The following is a 2855-nucleotide window of genomic DNA, read 5'->3' as shown; positions in this document are numbered from 1 at the left end:
TTATAATCCAAAAAGTTAACATCCTCGGCATTTATTTTCAACAGTTTGTGATACTTTCAAAAATTTTGGACGTTTATGATAGTCTTTAATAATAGAAACTTTATGATCGTTTTCTAAAAACCATATAAAGTAACGGTAGTTGCATGGTTTATCTTTTAAAAATTTTGAAGTAACATTGTTCAACCCTGTATTTAAAACAATAACAAATTTAAAATTCGGAAGGATAAAGACAAATTTATTGCTTTTAACTTTCTTTCATGTTGGTGAAGATCCACCCATATATAGTCCTAGACTGTAGAGGTTAACACGCACGCATATATCTACTAAAGAAGAAGGGGGGTGGTTAAAAATAAAAAAGCCAAGCATTTGTGGCCTAACACTTTACTTTAAGATTGACCATTGCTTTCATTTATGTAAGGAAAACTCCTCAGGGATCCCAAAAAAGGGGACCCCTGAGGGGACAGGTGAGGCGTCAGCCCATGGGGGGCTGATTTACTAGTGGGTTTTCTGAAATTTGCTCTCTCTGTTAATGCAGGGGATTTTGACAATGGTGATGGATGACTAGATCTTCGCTTTCATTTGCCCAACCATTTTTGGGATCAGTCTCAATCTACACGTCTCTAATCTCCATGATGAATAAGGGACAGCTCAAAAGCAACAATAGAAAGATAATTAGCGTCACCATTAGAAAAAGATTATCACCTAAATCTTAAACCTTGTGATTCGTTTGGACTCAAGTGAACCGAGAACTTTTTGAACAACACGAAAAGGCTTTGTCTCCTGCTCAAGAAATTAGGTGCACATTCAGCATACTGTCATATCACATGATTATTTGGCAAAGGGGGAGAACATAATAATTGAGAGCAGTAAATAAATTGTAGAAATACTGAATATAAAAACTAAATTCAAAATTACATAAAGAGTAGTGCTACAGGGACCCCAAATAGGGGACCCCTGAGGGGACCGGTGAGGCGTCAGCCCCTGGGGGGCTGATTTACTGTTCATGAACAGTAAATCAGCCCCCCAGGGGCTGACGCCTCACCGGTCCCCTCAGGGGTCCCCTATTTGGGGTCCCTGTAGCACTACTCTTTATGTAATTTTGAATTTAGTTTTTATATTCAGTATTTCTACAATTTATTTACTGCTCTCAATTATTATGTTCTCCCCCTTTGCCAAATAATCATGTGATATGACAGTATGCTGAATGTGCACCTAATTTCTTGAGCAGGAGACAAAGCCTTTTCGTGTTGTTCAAAAAGTTCTCGGTTCACTTGAGTCCAAACGAATCACAAGGTTTAAGATTTAGGTGATAATCTTTTTCTAATGGTGACGCTAATTATCTTTCTATTGTTGCTTTTGAGCTGTCCCTTATTCATCATGGAGATTAGAGACGTGTAGATTGAGACTGATCCCAAAAATGGTTGGGCAAATGAAAGCGAAGATCTAGTCATCCATCACCATTGTCAAAATCCCCTGCATTAACAGAGAGAGCAAATTTCAGAAAACCCACTAACTTTAGGATATATTTTGCAAAACATCTTAAACTTTATAGATTAAGAAAAAAAATCTTTTTGGGTTATAAATAATATAGAAAATCCTCATGAATAACTAAAAATTGACTTTTTTACGGAATTTTAAAATCATCCTTGTTATTCTCTATCTATCCTAACCCGAAAAAGAGGGCGATATAACAAATATATATGTTAAGTACATAAACACAAAATTGTTGATGTGTCACGTGTGATGCACGTGACAATTTAAACTAATGGTCATCAATCATACTATTTTAATGAAATGAGCTCAGAATGTTTTCTCTAAATTATAATTTAAGAGAGCTTTGTTCAAAACATCCCAAATTTTTGGGATGATTTTGTGAAATTTAAGAAAAGTCAGTTGTCCGAGTAAGTTATGTGTGTACGGACTATGAACCTGTAGACCACAAGCGAGTTTTGGATTTTCACAAAGAAGCACGTGTATTTTCTTATTGTTTCCACTTTTTTTATATGTGTTTCCATTTGTTTATTGATTATTTGCCAAATATATAATACTGGTTATTTACTCAGTATGTTAAAATGAATCTGGCAATTTTATTGTTATATATTATATTGAATCTTGTAATTTTATTGGTTAAGAACACTATAATCTGTATTAGGTACTATAAAAACGAAAAAAAAAATATTATGGCAAAGATAGTGGGGTATGACAATGATTTTGTTTTGTTTTGTTTTGTGCATATTTTAATGAGGTATAATCTTGTAATTTTATTGTGGCAAAGATATAAATTGTTTTGTTTTGTGCATATTTTAGTAAATGAGGTATGACAATGATTTTTTAAAATTTCTTTTCCATGCGTTATGAACTGAGTTATTGAAGACCTAATGTCTTGCTTGACAAAATGAAAGGAGTTACAATTGTTCAATTCTTATTTACTCTTCATACCTTAAGCCAAATGACATGAGATTAATAAATTTTTATTCACTCCTTGCGTTATGAGGCAATTGACATAAGGTATTTAATTACCAAAGCTCTCTATAATCACGAGAGAGAATCCTGCAAATATGATTTAGAAACTCATGTATTGCTTTACTCGGTGAAAAGTGTGATAAAAAGCGTAGCAATTGATTTAGAAATTTCTACGTATGTCCATATTACACTTTTCACCACAAATATTTGCAGGGCACAACATAAGGAGCTGTTTGGTTCGGTTTTTTTTTTGAAGGGGAAATGTGGGGAAAGTTGTCAAAGTGTCAGAACTTTAGCAGCTTTCTTCCAGAATCGCTTCTTAAAAAAACAATTTTGGGAGAAAGCTGCCCCCTCAACCCCACCCCACAAAAAAAAAAAAAAAAAAAAAAACC

The sequence above is a fragment of the Asparagus officinalis genome, chromosome 5 (assembly GCF_001876935.1).
Source record: "Asparagus officinalis chromosome 5, Aspof.V1, whole genome shotgun sequence".
Lineage (NCBI taxonomy): Eukaryota > Viridiplantae > Streptophyta > Magnoliopsida > Asparagales > Asparagaceae > Asparagus > Asparagus officinalis.
The sequence above is the reverse complement of the archived record's forward strand: the minus strand, read 5'-3'. Positions refer to the sequence as shown.